This window comes from Ranitomeya variabilis, chromosome 6, assembly GCF_051348905.1.
Source record: "Ranitomeya variabilis isolate aRanVar5 chromosome 6, aRanVar5.hap1, whole genome shotgun sequence".
NCBI lineage: Eukaryota > Metazoa > Chordata > Amphibia > Anura > Dendrobatidae > Ranitomeya > Ranitomeya variabilis.
The window spans coordinates 293,426,241-293,447,199 of NC_135237.1; the positions used below are offsets into that span (position 1 = coordinate 293,426,241).

At 42.3% G+C, this 20,959-nt stretch overlaps 1 protein-coding gene across 1 annotated transcript in view; it reads right to left on the reverse strand.

Annotated features, from left to right (window-relative positions):
* Nucleotides 1-20,959, reverse strand: part of CDH18 (cadherin 18) — a 1,155,399-nt gene that overhangs the window by 1,090,960 nt on the left and 43,480 nt on the right. The window lies entirely within an intron of this gene.

The following is a 20,959-nucleotide window of genomic DNA, read 5'->3' on the forward strand; positions in this document are numbered from 1 at the left end:
CCAGGCAGAGCACAGTGACCCCAGGCAGAGCACAGGGGCCCCAGGCAGAACATGGGGCCCCAGGCAGAGCACAGGGGCCCCAGGCAGAGCACAGGGGCCCCAGGCAGCATATGGGGCCCCAGGCAGAGCACAGGGGCCCCAGGCAGAGCACAGGGGCCCCAGGCAGCATATGGGGCCCCAGGCAGAGCACAGGGGCCCCAGGCAGCATATGGGGCCCCAGGCAGAGCAGTGGCCCCGGGCAGAGCACAGGGGCCCCAGGCAGAACATGGGGCCCCAGGCAGAGCACAGGGGCCCCAGGCAGAGCACAGGGGCCCCAGGCAGCATATGGGGCCCCAGGCAGAGCACAGGGGCCCCAGGCAGCATATGGGGCCCCAGGCAGAGCACAGTGGCCCCAGGCAGCATATGGGGCCCCAGGCAGAGCACAGTGGCCCCAGGCAGAGCACAGGGGCCCCAGGCAGCATATGGGGCCCCAGGCAGAGCACAGTGGCCCCAGGCAGAGCACAGGGGCCCCAGGCAGCTTATGGGGCCCCAGGCAGAGCACAGGGGCCCCAGGCAGAACATGGGGCCCCAGGCAGAACATGGGGCCCCAGGCAGAGCACAGGGGCCCCAGGCAGCATATGGGGCCCCAGGCAGAGCACAGGGGCCCCAGGCAGCATATGGGGCCCCAGGCAGAGCACAGTGGCCCCAGGCAGAGCACAGGGGCCCCAGGCAGCATATGGGGCCCCAGGCAGAGCACAGTGGTCCCAGGTAGAGCATAGGGGCCCCAGGCAGCCTATGGGGCCCCAGGCAGAGCACAGGGGCCCCAGGCAGCATATGGGGCTCCAGGCAGAGCACAGTGGCCCCAGGCAGAGCACAGGGGCCCCAGGCAGAACATGGGGCCCCAGGCAGAGCACAGGGGCCCCAGGCAGCATATGGGGCCCCAGGCAGAGCACAGCGATATTTTGGACCACTGTGCGGTGTTTCAGACCCCCTGTGTGATGTCTGGGGCCCTGTTCTTAAGTATATTAAAGATTAAAGTAACGTATATTAAAGTATATTATAGATCAAATTTGACACGTTTATGAGCACCATTGAGTGATATACTGAAGAATGACATAATTTTTCAACATTTTATGGTTTCAAACTGTAAACACTCAGAGTTTTTTTTTACTTCAACCAGAAAACCTTAACGGTTCATAAAAAACTTGACTGTTCAGGATATGATAAAAGTCATAGTATTCTGAATCTTTAACTTATAAAGATACCTTTACATGGGGTGATTATTGGTTCCAGAGAGGCTTTCGGCCGATAATCGTACACATGGCTGGTGACAGGACAATACAATATAAACGTTCAAAGGTAAACACTGATAACATTAAAATCTAATATATAATTGCCTAGAATACTACTTCCGGCAATTTGTGCCAACTTCCGTGGCTTTGTCCGGAGATAATGTCCGGAGATAAGTGACGTCACCAGCGTCCTACACCCGCTCAGGGTGGACAAAGATATATGCCTTCGTGGTGCGCGGCACTTTTCTGATTGGTTGTAGCCTGCCGCGAGCGACCAATCAGAAATGTGCCGTACTGTCAAGAATTGTCAAGAGCTGGTGAGTGCAGCCATTTTTTGTTCTTTCTTACTATTATTTATTAATTGTATTATTCTTACATTTGAATAAATAAAGTATATATGGATTCTAGACTCCCGATTCTTTAGTATCGGGCTGCCATCTAGTATATATATATAAATATGTGTGTAGGTTATTAGCATTTCTGCATGAGATAAGTTACGTTTATCTTTGTCGTTATATTAATTCAAAATGTAAGCTGTAGAGTTAATTTTAAAGTTAGTGTTAGGTATTGAGTTCCCGCCGCTGCACAAGAGGAATCTCAAACCATGTCCTCTGCAGTCTCCCAATTTTCCCCAGCCACAGAGGAGCGTGCTCAGCAGAGACGCCGGTCCCAGCATCTTTCTCAACCTGATGCTATGCGTCTGGTTACCACTGTCATTCCTGGTTCTGATATTATAATCAACAGTGGTCAGCGGCGAGCAGACTTTCCTGGGACTAAGTCCTGCTTTTTATCAACTGAGCATGCCCATGGGATGACCTCCAATTGGAGGTTGGGGATCACATGCTCAGGTCCTGAAGTGGCCCTGATTGGACCACTGGGAAGGTCCCGGAAGGAAACTGCTATAAAAGGTTTGCATGTGCTAGTATAAAACTAAAATCGTATGTGTGTGTGGATGTGTGTTTGATATCTGGTGAAAGCTCCTATTCAATCACCTCCCTAGCGTTGTTGTATGTGGTTTGCGTGTGGGAGCTAACTAGTGCCAGTTTGTGCCATCTTGCACAAGGCACGATTATACTGCATCATTCCAGCAGCATCCGCCAGTGCAGCGCCATGCGCATCTAGTGTGCTTTCCAGACCCTAGTTAGGGTGGATAGTGGCATCCGCCAGAGCGGTGCTCTGTGCATTAAATCTTTATTCAGTTTTTCCCTAGCACCGCAGTTGCGGCACCAAGCGCTAGTGGGTCTAGATGAATTCTATCCCGATAACCTTGGGGCAGACTCCTGTGACCTAACACTAGCGTTCACTCAGCGGTATTGCGGCCCTGTGAAGCAACAGGGTTCACCTCCTTACTTACTGTGTGAAGGTAACCCATGTGAGTTCACATTATACCACCATATAGTCCACCATTACCGAGCAGCAGCTGTCATCTCTGCGCGGCGGACGCCGGGCTGCGAAAGCACCATATATCTTTCTTTATATTATTTGGTGCGTTCCTCCAGCTCTATCGGTTAGAATATGTGAATAATTTGTGCTTGCTTGTACAAAAAAACCTACTGAGACAGACCAATATAGTGTACAAAATCAACAGTGTAATGTGAACCTATTTATGTGCACAAATATATATGACAAGTAATTACCAACTAGAGGTGTGGATGTAGCTTTTCATACCATCATCCAGCTTGACTTCACAAGATTTCTGTTTTGCCTTCAGCGTCTATTATGTTTTGCCGGGGCACTGCTCAACGACTTTTTACCTCTCAGCACGCATCATCTCCCTCTGCCTGAAGAAGTGGACTGCAATAAGGGTGGACATCACTCAAGCACCTGCCTCCGTCTGCATTTCACTGTGTTTATCTAGACTGAGACTACAAGGTACATAACTATTTTATAACATATGCACGGACAACATATCCTGGCTCCATTTATCATACCCTATGCCACTAATTGTGCACCTTACATGGTCAGCTACTGCTTACATTTTCCGCTGCTAATACCTTATGCTACTAATACTGTGCCACTTTCAACACTTTATGCTGCTAATTACTATGTATATATTGAGCTGCTAAGCACTGTGCACCTTGTGTCTGTTCATTTAAACCTAGGTTTAGCTGCTATACATAACTTGAGCTGCTAATTGCTTGCCATATATATTTGTGCACCTAAATCAGTTCCTATTACACTGTTGGTTTTGTATACTAAATTGGTCCATCTCATAGGAGGTTTTTGTACTAGCAAGCACAAATTATACACATATTCTGATATTCCAAATCAGACAAATGGAGGTAGTTGTCTTTATTTTCTGCTGGCTAGAATCTTAAATACAAGCATCACTGTGCCATTCACACCTATTTTCAAAATAAGGTTACAATTTTGTTACACTTTATGATCCATTTTGAAGAGCAGCAGAGCAAAAATATATTTTTAAATACTATAATTCCTTTGCATATGCGTTAAGCTGTTTAGATGATGTTGAGCTAGTCATTTATTTAAAACAGCTGTGGTCTAACCACTTATTTTTCTGACATACATTCTCTCTTAGGCCCCTTTCACACATATGTGTCTCTGGTACATGTGGTTACAGTTTTCACACGTACCGGAGACACGTACACACGTAGACCCATTCAAAAGAATGGGTCTATGCACATGTCAGTGTGCTTCCACGGGTCATGTGTCCGTGGGCAAAACACATTTTGATGTCCTCCGTGTGACATGGAGAGCCGCTGGGGAAGAAGAGCTACAGTAAGTGCTGTTTCCCAGCGGCTGGTGCTGAATACGGCTGTCATTTTCCCTGCTCTTGTCATGGTCTGCTGAGTTTCTGGGATTAGGTGGTTTTAGGGTTAACTTGGATGGCCTCGCTCTGGGATTCTGGAAGGCTTTTTATAGCCTCATTGTGGAGCCATCCTCTGTCGCTTATACTCTGACTCTTAGCCGAGTGTGTGTGACCCTGTGGTGCCTGTGTTTTGTGCCTGCCCTTCGTGCCTGTGCTAATTTATGCTTGTCTGGTTCTGATCTGGTTCTGTCCCCGTTTAGAGTTCTGTCTGTCCCTTTTGTACTGCGCTGCTATCTCTGTGTATGACTACTGGCTTACGTTCTGACTATTCTCTGCTCGCCTCTTCTGTACCTCGCCGCCCTCTCCGTGTCTGACCCCCCGTTTGTATGACTTGAGTTTTCCTTTCCCCTATTTCAGGGTGCCTGTAAAATCCTGCACTTATCTCCAGTAGCAGGACTCTAAGCCCCGCCACCTGTGGTCACATGATCGTAGGTCCTTCTGCTTTCTGCTACCTTCAGCACGCTGCGCAGGTCCTGTCTGCCTGATCTTTCCCTGTGCCATCTGACCCCGGGCTCTCCCGCAGTGTGGGTGAGTCACCCTGCTCAGCCGTGGCAGTGCGCCGGTGCTGACAGGGTCCTGATAGCTCTGCCGGTAAGGAGAGGTGAATGATGAGCATTATATTAAAGTCCGAATGACAGCCGGTGGTGGCTTTTAGGACTGTCACCCCCATCACCCGACACCTGCTGTCGCTCATAACAGTGACAGTAGGTGCGGAGGATGAAGGTATTCCACAGCCCCCGGCTGCGATCTTTCAGAAATAAATGAATTTCAGTCACCTTTCAGGTGACAACAAGCCCACGGCTTAGTAATGGAGAGGTGTCTATAAGATACCTATCCATTACTAATCTTATAGTTGTAATGTTAAATAAAGACACAGCCAGGATAAAGTCCTTTATTTGCAAAAAATTACAGACTCCTTTAATGTTCTAAATTAAACCATACTTACTGTAACACCTAATTCCCCGATGCCCTTCATCTGTAATAAAAATAAAATAATAAACCAACAATATACTCATACCTGTCTGTCGTTGTGTCCCACACTGTAATCCAAGTCTGTGGGCTGAACAGTTGTCAACCAGGACGATGCCAAGATACAACCATCCTGGCTGAAAACCACTGGTGAATGAGCCTGCTGAGAGTGCAGCATCATTCACCAGCGGTGACATCATCACTGGCTTTTTCTCACGGTCCAGAGTTCACCTCAGTTCAGCACGGCCGTGATGATGTCCCCGCTGGTGAATGATGCTGCACTCTCAGCAGGCTCATTTTCCACTATATATATATATATATATATATATATATATATATATATATATATTGTAGGGATTTCACTCACTCAGGTGCGACGGCTGACACTTAGGAGGCAGGTTCCAACAAAAGTTCAAAGGTTTATTGCTTCATAAACCAGTTTAGCATCAACAGGAAAACAAATAGCCTTTAACTCAGGCAAAAGGGAAAAAACAAGTGTCCATTCCTTCAGGCTCAGTGCTGGAGCCTTAACACACTGGAGGCTAGCACCTCCACACATATCCCCCTGTGTTAAACATTAGCCTGTCTTATATAGAGCTAACCACACCCAGTAACCCATCACATGATTAGCCATGTGGTCTGACATCACCACAGGTCCTGTAAGACATATATATACATGTTTATATACAATAAAGAAATACTCCGGGCTACATTACAGCAACAAGGCACTTATGTGGCACATACCTGCCGTCGACTACACACCCTTTAGCCATGCTACATACCTCCCCCCTCTTCCTAAAGCCGTGGGACTGGGCACTTTTCCCCACTAAACAAGGGATTCTTGACAGAGCATCCGCATTACCATGCAGCTTTCCGGCTCTATGTTCCACATGTAAACTGAAGTCCTGCAGGGCTAAGAACCAACGGGTGACCCTAGCATTTCTACCCTTTGTTTCCCTTATCCATCTTAGTGGGGCATGGTCAGATATCAATCTGAATTTACGACCCAGCAGATAGTACCGTAATGTGTCCACCGCCCACTTTATGGCCAAACACTCTTTTTCCACGACTGAGTAGTTCTTCTCAGATGAGGACAGCTTTCTACTCAGATAGAGGACAGGATGCTCCTCCCCATGTAGCTCTTGGGAAAGGACTGCTCCCACCCCGACATCTGAGGCATATGTCTGAAGAATAAACTCTTTTTTGAAGTTTGGGGCCATCAGAACGGGTTGCTTACACAAAGCCTCTTTCATATCTTGGAAGGCTGACTCTGTTGTATCTGCTGCATCAACAGCCTGTTGGTCTCTTGCTGCGACTGGAGCACGTGTTTCAGCAGATCCTCCATTTTCCCCGGCAAAGCTTGCTGGCTTACAACAGACTTGACCCAGGACATCCAATAACAGACTCTTTGTCTCCGCTGGGAACGCTGCCCGCACGTCTACCACCAATTGTAGGGATTTCACTCACTCAGGTGCGACGGCTGACACTTAGGAGGCAGGTTCCAACAAAAGTTCAAAGGTTTATTGCTTCATAAACCAGTTTAGCATCAACAGGAAAACAAATAGCCTTTAACTCAGGCAAAAGGGAAAAAAACAAGTGTCCATTCCTTCAGGCTCAGAGCTGAAGCCTTAACACACTGGAGGCTAGCACCTCCACACATATCCCCCTGTGTTAAACATTGGACTGTCTTATATAGAGCTAACCACACCCAGTAACCCATCACATGATTAGCCATGTGGTCTGACATCACCACAGGTCCTGTAAGACATATATATATACATGTTTATATACAATAAATTCTCCGGGCTACATTACAGCAACAAGGCACTTATGTGGCACATACCTGCCGTCGACTACACACCCTTTAGCCATGCTACTATATATATATATATTTTATTTAAGGATTTTTTTATGTATTCATTTTTTGTTCTTTGGTTCATACTAATCTGGGATGGTCTATGTTTATTTTAGTCAGGGGTCTGCAAAGACTAAAAAACCATAAAAAACATAAAATTCAATGCAACAAATGCCCTGGCCTAATTAAAAAAATATAGTAAATCAGAGTTTTGTCGGATTTGCTCAAAATTATGACATATATTATATAATATCTAAATAGCCCTGCCACACAATTTTTTTTCTAAATAACACCATATAGTAGTTAAATAATACCAGGGTATTGCAGAATAACAAAGTATATGCTTCATACATAAGAAAATCTAAAAATGTCATTAAAATTGTAAAAATATATTCAACTAATAAGCCTTGGAGGCCAGGCCTTCAGTAGCATCCTCTTAAGCTAATATCCCAAACACATGAGTTACCCATTTCCATTCTACCTTCATGGAAAATACCAAAATCAGCTAAGTCAACTGAAATTCATCTGAAAAGCATTGCATTATATATTGCAATATATGTTGTACATCGATAGAACACATGACAACTCACTCCGGTCCCCGGCACCAGAGAATCCTTTACATGCTATGTGAGAACAGGAGATGTTATGATTCATAAGTCTGCAGTCACATACAGTAACTATGTACTTTTATGGCAAACTTAGAATACCCCTTTAAATCTTTTTTGTGAATATACAACTATAGCTGATTTTCTGCCTATATTTTATTCCAACATGGACTTCAACATAGAGAATTAACATGATATAAATTAAAATAATCAGTATTTTGTGCAACAGCTTTTATTTTTTAACATCAGATATTATGGCTAAACTCTCAATATGCATATCAAACATGTTAAAATAGCTAAGTAAAAGTAATATCAGAAGCATAATTTCATCAACTGGGAACACTGTCTCTGCATACCAAAAAGTTAATCGATTTGGCTTTGGCAAAACAATTAAATATGATCTACATATAGCTCATAATTAGATGTTATCAAATTATTTCTATGTGAATTGAATTAGTGCAGAAGTTTATGAAAGTCACAGGTTCTGGCAAGTTTTGAACAACCTGATATGCTCAAATCATCAAAAAATGTTCAACATCATTTTACACATTGAAGATTGCATCAGACATAAAGGGCTCACATAAACAGATGTGTCTACAAGGACTAATAACACCTTGCAATAATAGAAAAAACTTGGCACTCAGTAGACGCTCCCTCCTGCTGCACGGCATGTTGCCACGCTTCCTCCTCACTGATCCGGACACAGCGCTTTGCCTCTGCAACTGATGTTGCCACATGCCCCGGCGCTTTATCCTCCCTGTGTGATTGGTGTTCCATATCTCAGATCATACCTATTGCAGCAGATTATACCTATTGCAGCAGGCTGTTCTATAATCTGTGGACGCTCCTTATACCTTCTTAGATTGCTTCTACATCCAGTTCACACTAAAGAATTGTCTGATGAAGGTCCTTTGCTGGACCGAAAATGTTTATTTGTTAATTTTGTCTGGATGCATTAATAAAAAGAAGCAAAATAATTTTCCTCACTACTCTGTGCCAAGTTTTTTCTATTATTGTTCTATGGGTTGGAGACCCTACTTGAGCACCTACAAAAAACTTTTTTCTATTGAGTGTTGTGTTTTCTTCTACTAATAACACCTTGCATGCATCACCTCACATGATATTAGCAAAGCTAAACAGGAAGGATTATAATAACTTGAATAAAAAATGTGGCAGGCAATGTAAAGCCATTTTATGGTAATGTATGATAATAAAAGGATGTCCGAGCTCAAAGATCAAATAAAACATTAGCACAACAACAGCACTGCAGAAGTTGAGTGTAGTAGATTGTGATTAATAGAGATATTTAATTGATAGGGTGTGACAGAGATATAAGAAATGCCATCAGCAGTGCAAGTGTGATTGTTCAGTGATGGCGTTTAGCAAGCATATGTCTGTTAGGTGTCGAGTTCCCGCCTCTGCACAGAGGGAATCTCGAACCATCCCCGCTGTGGTCTCCCATTTTTCTCCAGCTGCAGTGGAGTCTGCTCAGCGGAGACGTCAGTCCCAGCATCTGGCTCAAGCTGATACTGGACGACTGGTTATTACTGCCCTTCCAGGCTCTGTCCTTGTAGCCAGCAATGTTTAGCAGTGAGCAGGTCTTTCTGGGACTAAGTCCTGCTTTTCACATACTGAGCATGCCCACGGGATGACCTCCCATTGGAGGTCAGGTCACATGCTAAGGTCCTGTTGCGGCTCCTATTGGTCCTTCTGGAAGGTCTTGCAGCACTGCCGCTATAAAAGGTTTGCATGGCCGCTCGGCCATGCGCTAGTGTACACTTGTGAACGTGTGTGTGTTGATGAGAGAAAGTCACTCTTTAATTATCCCCTCCCTTGTGTTTGACTGCTCGCGAAAGGTGGATTGCTATCTAGTGCCCGACTTGTTATCAGCACTAGAACACACAAAACAGTGTCTATTTGCTTTGACCTCCAGTGCAGCGCCATGCTCTATCACAGTGCTTTCCTAACCCAAGTCTGGGTGGTTAGTGGCATCCGCCAGTGCAGCACCGAACACACTCTCTTGCATCTTAATTATTATTTCTGTTACTCTGACACCCTAGTTGCGGTGTCGAGCGCAAGAGGTCTATTTGTGCTCTATCCCCAGTCTTGGGGTGGAGTTCTGTCACTCCTTGCTTGCGCTCTTTGTGCGGTACCGCAGCCCTGTGATGCAACAGGGTTCGCTTTCTTCATACTGGGTGAAGTTAACCCATGTGTGAATCCATATTATACCACCATATAGTCCATCATTACTTTGCAGCAGGTTCCATCTCTGCATGGTGGACCCCGGGCTGTGAACGCACCTTACACTATCTTTCTAATTATTTGGTGTGTTCCGCTAGCCCTAACAGTGTCTTGCTGCATTTTAATTATAATTGCAAATTTTTCTTTATTCTTAATGCTCTAGAAAGCAGCAGTATGCAGCGCAATAAATGTTCCAGAATTGGGTTTTCAAAGGAATATTCCCCCAAACCCTGATATTTACCTAGAAATTGTAACATCTCCATCTGTACCTACTCTATGATTTGTTTCTGTTACCAGATTGTCACATTCATTCTGTGGACAGCACTTTTAATGGTGGAGACATCGTAACCAGTAACTCTGGGAAGTACAGGCATTGTCTAGCCAGAGATACTGGTACGGCTTGAACCTTTAGTGTCAATATGAGTGTGGGTATTGTCCAGCAGGAATAATCAGCTTCCTACTGTGATCAGTGGGACAATAGCACACTCTACTTAAACTCGCAGTATAATTCTTGGAATAGGAGTTATAGTTTATACTTGTTCTGAGTTACTACTATTATTCAGTTCTTATTCATTTGATTTGATTCCCATTTTCAACCTTTCCACATATTTGGAATGTTTTTCTGCCTAATAATTATTGACATGACTTTATGCCCATCTGGCTTTCTAGACCAGCAGCTCATCTCTGAACACAATCCAGGAAGCCATGTGTAATTCCAGATACCTGTACAAGGGCTAAAAGGCTTGCAGAAAGCCTGTCCATAGAAGCCCTTATAAGAACTGCTGGCTTTCCACTTACAGAACCCCCCTTCCAAACTACCAAACCAAAAGTGTCACAAACAAGTTTTGTTTCCACACTTGTATTACTTATCAGACTTTACATCTGTAAACATCATACCAGTGCAGTGTCCTATTAAGGGTGCGAGTTTGTTGTGTACCTAACATTTTTAATTAGATTTTTGGATAGGGGTAACATTTTGTAAAAAAAAACAAAAGTTTTACAACATAGACTAGACATCTAACTGTGCATGTCTGTTTTTGCACATGTGTTTTACTTGTTCAATTTGACAACCATACACATAAGACATACACTGTGACCTAACTCCTCATTTTGCTTTTTATGTATACTTACTGTACTTTCCTAGCATTTTTTTCTTATGTTCTTTTGGTTTTATAAAAGATTGAATAATTTGGGATTAAAAGATTATAATAAGTCAATTATTGTACTTTACTAAAAGTATGGTAAAAATGTCAAAGGCAAAGGATGGGGTAGTGTAAAAATAAATATAAAATAACAGATTAGAATGAAGGAGTCACTTTTTTGGTATTCAAATTATTTTAATGCAAATTAAATTTCTACAATGAGTTTGAGTAAATCTGCCTAATTAGTATTTTGTCACCAAGCGTTAATAAATTGTTCAGTTTATGAATGATTAAAGAATATAAGGCATTTATAATTGTTTAGACAGCTCCAAAAAGTCATATGACTTCCATTTAGAAAGCTCCTTTTATAAATGCTACAATACATTATAGTGTTATCTTGGTTGATTTGAAAACTATAGTGCTTGAAAAAAAAATCTTACAATGTTAATTTAAAGACTCAATTGCCTTATCAGTTGGATTACAGACATAATTACAGCATGTAGAAAAACTAGTTCTAATATTTAAAACTCAGACAGATGCCAAGGTTCAAAGGTATATGTGGAATAGACTATGGATAGAGCTTATAATGAGAAGACTTTTGCATAATTCCTCCTCTAAAGTAATTTTTCAACATTGTGCGAAATTTCAAAAAAGTTGCATGCCATAAATACTGCATTAAATATGGAAATGCCAGAGACCTACCTCCTTTCAAAATCTCTAAATGCAAACAACACTTTGGTTCAAAATTCTTTACAAAGGTCTCATAACTAGTGTTGATCGATACCGTCCGATACTTGAAAGTATCGGTATCGGAAAGTATCGGCCGATACCGGCAAAGTATCGGATCTAATCCGATACCGATACCCAATACCAATACAAGTCAATGGGACTCATGTATCGGACGGTATTCCTGATGGTTCCCAGGGTCTGAAGGAGAGGAAACTCTCCTTCAGGCCCTGGGAACCATATTAATGTGTAAAATAAAGAATTAAAATAAAAAATATTGCTATACTCACCTCTCCGACGCAGCCTGCACCTTACCGAGGGAACCGGCACCGTTGTTTGCTTAAAATTCGCGCTTTAACCTCCTTACGTGAAGTCCTGGCTTGTGATTGGTCGCGCGCCACCCATGTGGCCGCGACGCGACCAATCACAGCAAGCCGTGACGTAATTTCAGGTCCTTCAGGATTTTAAAATTACGTTCCGGCTTTGTGATTGGTCGCGTCGCGGTCACATGGGCGACGCGACCAATCACAAGCCGTGACGTCACGGGAGGCTGGACACGCGCGCATTTTAAAATGCGCGCGTGTCCTGCCTCCCGTGACGTCACGGCTTGTGATTGGTCGCGTCGCCCATGTGACCGCGACGCGACCAATCACAAGCCAGAACGTAATTTTAAAATCCTGAAGGACCTAAAATTACGTCACGGCTTGCTGTGATTGGTCGCGTCGCGGCCACATGTGCGACGCGACCAATCACAAGCCGGGACGTCACGGGAGGCAGGACACGCGCGCATTTTAAAATGCGCACGTGTCCAGCCTCCTGTGACGTCACGGCTTGTGATTGGTCGCGTCGCCCATGTGACCGCGACGCGACCAATCACAAAGCCGGAACGTAATTTTAAAATCCTGAAGGACCTGAAATTACGTCACGGCTTGCTGTGATTGGTCGCGCCGCAGCCACATGGGCGGCGCGCGACCAATCACAAGCCGGGACTTCACGTAAGGAGGTTAAAGCGCGAATTTTAAGCAAACAACGCTGCCGGTTCCCTCGGTGAGGTGCAGGCTGCGTCGGAGAGGTGAGTATAGCAATATTTTTTATTTTAATTCTTTATTTTACACATTAATGTTGTTTCGATACCGATACCCGATACCACAAAAGTATCGGATCTCGGTATCGGAATTCCGATACAGCAAATATCGGCCGATACCCGATACTTGCGGTATCGGAATGCTCAACACTACTCATAACTCTTATAAATTTATCCAAAAACATAATGTAAAAAGGGCCAAAATTCAGTTCAAAACATTAATTCCCCCATAATTTTTTGTTTTTTCTTAGAGTGAACCCTTTTTAGCATCGTTATTAACATTTGTTTATTAATTTTTAGTGCATAAAATAAATTTCAATATTTTTTTCAGATTGTGTTAGTATAAAATCAGCATTAGGACCATTTTATTAAAATTTGTTTGTTCTCCATGAAAATGTGATCAATGTGGTTATCATTACAACAAGGTTTTTTATGTTGAGTTTCTTTTGCACGATAAAACTTTTTTTGTGTGTGTGATTACATTTACTTTCCTTTTACAAAACAAAATTACTTTCGGAAGGGTAACAGAAGAAAATTCATTTTGCTGTGCAATTTTTCCTGAGCTTGATGATACCCCATATGTGAGGGAAATATACTGTTTGGGCACACGACAGGGCACAGAAGGGGAGGAGCGCCATTTCACATTTTGAATGAAAAATATGCTGGCATAATTAGCCTCTGCCATGTCATGTTTGTAGAGCCCCTAATTTGTCTTAACAGTGAAAACTCCCAACAAGTGACACCATTTTGGGGTGCAGTCATTATATTGACACCACAGGTGTGTCACAAACTTTTATACCATTGGGCAGTGAAGAAAAAATAATTTACATTTTTACCAACAAGATTATGTGTTAGCCCCAAGTTTTACATTTTCACCCTGGGAAAGGGGTAAAAATTGCAACATAATTTGTCCCATAATTTCAACTGAATGTAGAAATACCCCTTATGTGGCTGTACAGTACTACTTTGCCATAAGGAGTGTCTCAGTAGGGACAGAGCACTATTTGACTCCTGGAGCATAGATTTTCCTAGACTAGTTTGCGGATTTCATATAAAGAGTCCCTAAAGTGGTAAAAAAGCATAATCCCACCTCAAGCGACCATATTTTGGAAATTATAACTCTTTGGGAATGTATCTACAGATGTAGCGACTAGTGATGAGCAAATATACTCATTACTCGAGATCTCACAAGCATGCTCGGGTATCATCCGAGTATTTTTTAGAGCTGAGATTTAGTTTTCTTCGCTGCAGCTGAATGATTTACATCTGTTAGCCAGCTTGATTACATGTGGGGATTCCCTAGCAACCAAGCAACCCCCACATGTACTTATGCTTTCTAACGGATATAAATAATTCAGCTGTTGTGAAGAAAACTAAATCTCCAGGCACTATAAAATACTTGGAGGACACATGAGCATGCTTGGGAAATCTCGAGTAATGAGTATACTCGCTCATCACTAGTAGTGATGATTTTGACTCCATGGGTATTTTCCAGAAACAAGCAGCAATGGATGTTGCTGAGTGAAAATTGCAAACTGCCATTATAGTGACCAGTACATTGTGCCCTGCTCATGTCTCTGGAAATACTCACCTGTAAATTAGGCGGGCTCTCATCACTACAGAAATAGCAAACATGTGGGTGCTAAATGTGGTTTAGGCACACTGGGGCTCAAAAGGGGGGGGGGCATTTGTATTTAGGAGAGGAGAATTTGCTGAATTTCTTTTGGGGATGAGGAGCTTTTCTCTTTTCCAGAGGCTTTGTACTACCATTAACGTGGAAGCCCCCTATATTTCCGTTAACAGATGACAGACCTCAGTAAGGACTTTTTTGTGGATTGAGATGAAGCTTTTATTGGGAAAATTGTATATAATGTTTGGAATCACATTTATCTATGCTGACTACTTACTTTGGGGTTTCCATCTAAATCTCTGCGCGACGTGAAAGCTGAAACCCCGGAGGGATCCATTCACTATAATGAGGCAGCAGATTTACTCTGGACTCCATCTGGCCTCTGATCAGTGGTGTCCTTCTTTTTGGAAGTGCACAAAACTGTGGTCTATTGTACTTTCATGCAAGCCTAAAAAGATAGACACCACCAGATCACAGATCGGACGGCATCCTCCATGCCTCCATCTGCCTCATTATAGTTAATCTTCCATCGAGGGTTTCATCTGAATCACATATTTCAGAGATTTAAACCAAAACCCCGGTGTAAGTGCTCAGTGCAGTGCACAGGATAAATGTTCACTGAGCCTTACTGTGATCATTGGGAGGCAAAATTAAAAAATCAACAGCATGTGAATAATTGGTTTTATTTACTTTTTACACCATTCCTCATGTGGTATAAGTGACTAGGCAACTTCATTATTCGAGTCAATGCAATTAAAGTGATACCCGATTCATATCGGGTTTTTATGTTTGGCTGCTGTCACATACTAAAAGACACTTTTTATTGCTTTTCACATCACCGTATTTTAAGAGCTATAATATTTTTATAATCGATACAAAAATTGAAAGGAATGGATGGCACTCACCAGTTAAAAAAAACTTCTTTATTCCAATACTTTAAAACTTCAGCATCGGGAGGATGAGAGCAGGAGTGGAATGGACGACAGCCAGTTTTGCGCTGCAGTGGCACTTCTGGTCTACTCACTACTGACAGTAGCATCAGAGGAGTTAAATGGTCATGATTGGTACTAGCACTGATCGTGGGTGTTGCTGTGGGGTGTCAGCTCTCACATACAGCTGAAACACGCAACCCTATCATCGTGGCACTCAGCGTGAGGTCGCGCGATTGGTGTGTCGTACATATTCTTCTTTTTGCGGGAACGCACCTCCTGCAGAGCAGTTTACTGTATATACGTTGGAAAGGGGTTAAAAAAAACACCCAAAATAATAAAAATTATAAGAAAAATAATATACAAATAAATATTTTATGTAAAAACAAAAATAAACATTTCAGTGAAAAAAATGGTAATATTAAATTTACTCAGACAAAGCTTATACAATTCTGTGAATCTCCTGAAGGTTTAAAATGTTCACTGAACATTTAGATGAATTTCTCCAGTGGTGTAGTTTCCAAAACAGTGTCGATTGTGGGGGGTTTCTGCCGTTTAAGCATGTCAGGGGCTCTTCAAATGTGACATGGCATCTGCAATGTGTTCCAGTCAAAATTGAGCTAAAGAATTAAGTTGGCGCGCCTTCCCTTCCAAGCCCTGCCGTGGGCTCAAACAATATATTTCCACCAGATATGGGGAATCAATGTACTCAGAAAAAATTATGCAACAAATTATATGGTCCATTTTCTCCTGTTACCCTTGTGAAAATGAAAAATGTTGGGCAAAACTAACATTTATGTAGGAAAAAATGCATTATTTAATTTTCATGGATCAACGTTATAAAATTCTGTGAAGCACCTTTTCCTTTAGTGGTGTAATTTTAAAATAGTGTCACTAGTGAGGGTTTCCATTGCTTAGACACCTCAGGGGCTCTGCAAACACAAAATGGTGTTCTCTATTGATTCCCGACAATATTGAGTTTCAAAAGTCACATGGTGCTCCTTCCCTTCCAAGCCCTGCAGTGTGCCAAAACAGTCATTTTTTGCTAAATATTGGGTGTTAGCAAACTCAGGAGAAAATGCACAACAAATTGTATGGTCCATTTTCTATTGTTACCTTTGTAAAAATGAAAAATATGGGAATTAGGCTATGTTCACATTAGCATTTGGTGGCTTTGCGAGTGCTGCGTACGTCCTCTGTTAAGCCCAGCCCACTTCCGCAAACTTCTGCATGCGTCCTGCATACCTATCTTTAGCATTGGGCATGCAGGACGTGTGGATGTATACGGACGCATTGTTTTGACGCACTCGCCGACCGCACAGGAACACAAGTTGTGTTTTGTGCGGACGGCGGGTGCATCAAAATGACGCATCTGCATACATCTGCATACATCCGCATGTCCTGCATACCCAATGTTAAACATTGGTATGCAGGACACATGCAGAAGTATGCAGGAGTGGGTGGGGCTTAATTGAGGATGTAGGCAGCCCTCCGCAAAGCCCCTAAACGCAAATGTGAACCCAGCCTAAATCAACATTTTTGTGGGAAAAAGTAAAATTGTCATTTTTTTCCTTCCGCATTTCTTTAATTACTGTGAAGCATCTGTAGGATTAATATTATTGAATGTGATTTTGAGCACTGTCAGGGGTGCATTTTTAAAAATTGTGTCAATTTTGGTCATTTTCTGTCATATAGGCAATTCAAAGTCACTTCAAATGTGATGTGGTCCCTAAGAAAAATTGGTTTTGTAAATTTTGTTGGAAAATTGAGAAATTGCTCATAAATTTTTAACCCTCCTAACTTACTATCAAAAAAATATTTAAAAAATTATGCTGATATTAAGTAAACATGTGGCAAATGTTATTTAATGACTATTTTGTTTGATATACACTACTATTCCAAGGTTTAGAGTCACTTAGAAATGTCCTTTTTTAAAATAAAAGCAGTTTTTTCCAAAGAAGCTAACTTTAAATGATTCAGAAATACACTCTATACATTGTTAATGTGGTAAATGACTATTCTAGCTGCAAATGTCTGGTTTATAATGCAGTATCTTCATAGGTGTATAGAGGCCCATTTCCAATAACCATCACTCCCGTGTTTTTATGGTACTTTGTATTTGCCATCTGTGTAAGAAGGCTAATGGATGGTTAGAATACCCATGAAAAACCTTGTGCAAGTATGTTAGCACATCTGAAAACAGTTTGGCTGATTAAAGAATTTAAAAACCTGACCTTACTTTGAGCTAGTTGAGAATCTCGAGCATTACACTTGTTGGTTCCATTAAACTCTCAAAATGTCCAGAAAAAAAGAACTTTCATGTGAAACTCGACAGTCTATTCTTATTCTTAGAAATGAAGGCTATTCCATGAAAGAAATTGCCAAGAAATTGAAGATTTCCTTTGACAGTGTGTACTACTCCCTTCAGAGGAGAGCACAAACAGGCTCTAACTGGAGTAGAAAGAGAAGTGGGAGGCTCCACTGCACAACAGAGCAACAAGACAAATACATTGGAGTCTGTAATTTAAAAAATCGATGCCTCACAGGTCCTCAACTGGCAGTTTCATTAAATAGTACACGCAAAACGTCAGTGTCAACATCTACAGTGAAGAGGCTACTCCGGGTTGCTGGCCTTCAAGGCAGAGTGGCAAAGAAAAAGCTATATCTGAGACTGGCTAATAAAAGGAGAAAATTAATATGGGCAAAAGAACACAGACATTGGACAGAGGAAGATTGGAAAAAAGTGTTATGGACAGACAAATCCAAGTTTGAGGTGTTTGGATCATACAGAAGAACATTTGTGAGACAGAACAACTGAAAAGATGCTGGAAGAGTGCCTGAGCCTGACGCTATCTGTCAAGCATGGTGGAGGTAATGTGATTGGGGTTGCTTTGGTGCTGGTAAAGTGGGAGATTTGTACAAGGTAAAAGGGATTTTGAATAAGGAAGGCTATCACTCCATTTTGCAACGTAATGCCATACCCTGGGGACAGCGCTTGATTGTAGCCAATTTCATCCTACAACAGGACAATGACCCAAAGCACACCTCCAAGTTCTGCAAGAACTATATAGGGAAGAAGCAGACAGCTGGTGTTCTATCTGTAATGGAGTGGCCAGCACAATCACCAGCTCTCAACCTCACTGAGCTGTTGTGGGAGCAGCTTGAGCGTATGGTACTCTAAAAGTGCCCATCAAGCCAAATCAACTTGTGGGAGGGGCTTCTGGAAGTATAGGGTGAAATTTTACCTCAGCAAATTAACTGCTAGAATGCCAAAGGTCTGCAATGCTGTAATTGCTGCAAAGGCAGCATTCTTTGATGAAAGCAAAGTTCGAAGGAGAAAATTATTATTTCAAATAAAAATCTTTTTTTTCGTAGCTTGTCAATGTCTGGACTAGATTTTCAATTCATTTAGCAACTCATTTGATTAATAAAAGTATGAGTTATTATGGAAAACACAAAATTGTCTGGGTGACCCTAAACTTTTGAACCGTAGTGTAATCTTGTTTAAAGGCATAAAAATTAAATTTAAAAATTGCTAAATTTTCAAAGTTTCCACGAAAATGAGTTTTTTTTTTTTTTACAAATAAACACAAAATGTAGCAACTTAAACTAACTTGAGATATAAGTTCACCCTTGAATAACCAAATTATTTTAATTTTTTTTATGCTCCTCAAAATTATTTCAGTTTGTTTCCCAATGGATTTGTATAGATTGTAAGTGACTGATTTGATTTCGGGGCATAAAAAGTTTGAAAATTGAAACAATTTCAAAACTTTCATCAAATTATCAATATTTTCACAAATGAACACAAAAAATATTGGCCTAAATTTACCACTAAAAGTACAATGTATCACGAAAACAGTACAGCCTCATAATCACTAGTATACATTGCGGCGTTCCAGAGTTATTATTTCATAAAGTAAAACTTGTCAGAACTCTAAAATTTGACCTTGTCAGGAAGGTGCTTGGGTGTGAAGGGGTTAAATGTTGTTATTGTTTTAAGCATTTTCTTGTGTTATGTGTGTTACGTATATATTTTTTAAAATAAATAAAAAAAATAAAACTAAATGGTAATATTGAAATTTTCTCTGAGGTCACTGGGCCTTTTTTAGACTCATACTTCCTGTTGCTTAGAAAAGTGACACATGTAGAGTATATTAGACAAAATAAACAGACTCTAGACCAGAGATCTCAACCACGCAGCCCATGAGCCACATGCAGCCCCTGAGGCTGCTTCATGCAACCTGCAGGCACATTAGACTCCTTGGTGAGCCCTGCCTGGTCCAGGGGGTCACTGATGGCAGCATTTTATATCAGCTGAACTGCCAACCCTGGTATGGGAGTCAGCAGTTCTCTATGCCAGCTGTCAAGCTGACAGCCGGCTCACAGAAGCTGCAGTGCAGCGGCTCCCAGTAATCAATTGTACTCATGTCTTCCAGTCAGAGTGATTCAAGCAGTGTGATCAGGTCATGTGATCATACTGCTGGCATCACTCTCCGGCAAACAGAGGTGTACACTGGTGGCAAGTGCTCCACATTGGAGGAGCTATTACTGTGTGTGTGGGATATTACTGTATGTGTGTATTTACTGTATGTGGGGTATTTACTATCTGGGTGATGTATTTACTCTGTGGAGGAGGTATTTACTGTGTGGGAGTATGTACTGCCTTTTGGGAGGTATTTACTGTGTGAGTGAGGTATTTAGTTTATAGGGGATCTATTTACTGTTTGGGGGCATTTACTGCCATGGGGGGGTTTACTTTCTGGTGGGGTATTTATTATGTGTGGGGGAGACTTTAATGGGTCTGGGGAAGATTTACTGTGATGGAGGTATTTAGCGTAACGGGCCAAGGGAAGATTTAGTGTGATGGGGGTATTTAGTGTAAAGGGACAAATATTTATCCAGGGGCTCAGTGTAGGGCAGATATTTTTATTCAGGAGCATTACATTGACACTGCTATCTATAAGGGCATCATGTGGGGATGTGCTGCATGAGACCAGAAAAGCTGGAAGCCTTCAGAGACAGCAAATTGTCAACAACATGAGCCCAAATTTGCTGCAACCTGTCAACCACAGAGTCCACCCCAGGACAATCAGAAGGCTCAACCTGCCCTGAAGAAAAACGAGGATGAAAACCAGAGTTACAAAAGAAGGGTGAAACCAAGGTAGCAGAACTGGCCCGATTATTAAGGGCAAACTCGGCCAATGGCAACAAAGCCACCCAATCATCCTGATCAGCAGACACAAAGCATCTCAAATAAGTTTCCAAAGTCTGATTAGTTCGCTCGGTTTGGCCATTTGTCTGAGGATGAAATGCGGAAGAAAAAGACAAATCAATGCCCAGCCTAGCACAAAAGGCCCGACAAAACCTAGAAACAAACTGGGAACCTCTATCGGACACAATGTTCTCCGGAATGTCATGCAAATGAACCACATGCTGAAAAAACAACGGAACCAAATCAGAAGAGGAAGGCAACTTACGCAAAGGTACCAAATGAACCATCTTAGAAAACCGGTCACAAACCACCCAGATAACTGACATCCTCTGGGAAACCGGAAGATCCGAAATAAAATCCATAGAAATATGCATCCAATGCCTCTCAGGGACCGGCAAAGGCAAAAGCAACCCACTAGCGCGGGAACAGCAAGGCTTGGCCCGCGCACAAGTCCCACAGGAT